Source organism: Hordeum vulgare, unplaced genomic scaffold, assembly GCF_904849725.1.
Source record: "Hordeum vulgare subsp. vulgare unplaced genomic scaffold, MorexV3_pseudomolecules_assembly, whole genome shotgun sequence".
Lineage (NCBI taxonomy): Eukaryota > Viridiplantae > Streptophyta > Magnoliopsida > Poales > Poaceae > Hordeum > Hordeum vulgare.
Window position 1 is genome coordinate 4,072 of NW_025422582.1, and position 978 is coordinate 5,049.

The 978-nt window shown below is 32.8% G+C and overlaps 1 non-coding gene across 1 annotated transcript; it reads right to left on the bottom strand.

Moving 5' to 3' along the window:
• Window positions 1-649: 649 nt before the first annotated feature.
• Window positions 650-729, bottom strand: TRNAL-UAG. The gene has a single exon. It is a non-coding gene; the product is annotated as a tRNA-Leu (tRNA).
• Window positions 730-978: the final 249 nt, after the last annotated feature.

Sequence of the window (978 nt, forward strand, 5' to 3'; positions counted from 1 at the left end):
TAAAAAAATGCAATCTCACTAAAGAAAAATGTTTTATTTAAAACATTTTTTTTCTTTTTAGAAAAGAAATGGAAATTATTTCGAAATCTAATGATTAGAATAGCGGCAGATAATAAGGATCCGCACAAAAGAGTTGCATAACTTAATAACATCATACTGACATGCATCATTAACCACTGAGATTGTAGAGCAGGTACTAGTATCGTGGATTGATGCATTTCAGTTAAAAGACCCGACGTGGCAAAGCCTTGCGTTAAAATAGTACTTGGCGTAGTTATTGTGCTTAAATCATTTTTAGAGTTCTGTATTTTAGGAATGGTATGAAGAATATACAGAGCCCATGAAAGGAAGATCAATGACTCATATAAATTACTTAATGGAAAATGTCCCGAAGAAACCCAACGAGAAACTAAGAATCCTGTTATAGAGAAAAAAGTAACTATCATTCCTTTTTCTGACGAATCACGTAATCTCCCAAGTTCACGAACTAATAAGGTTATCAAATGAATCGTAATCACAATTGAAATCGTTGAGAAAGAGATATGAGTTAGTATATGTTCTAAAGTTGCAAATAGCATAAGGGGAAGGTCCCATTACAAAATTGTAAATTTCGAATTGATTTCTAATCTATTGTATTCCTTTTCAAGAATGCCGCCACTCGGATTCGAACCGAGATGCTTGAGCACTGCTTCCTAAGAGCAGCGTGTCTACCAATTTCACCATGGCGGCTAACTTCAAATAATAGGTAACTTAAAAGAATAATAGCTATTATCTCGGGAATCGTCGATATTGGGAAAGTCCATAAAATTTAGGAACATTAGAGTTTTCATTAAAATGGACTTCGTTTGGTAGTATCGTTTCCATTTTTTTTTTACAATAAACTCTTGCTTTGCCCAATAGAAACACTGGTTGAAAGAGTTGGAACTTCTTTTTTCTAACTTGCAATTATAGATATAGAACTAATTTTTTCTAATTAAT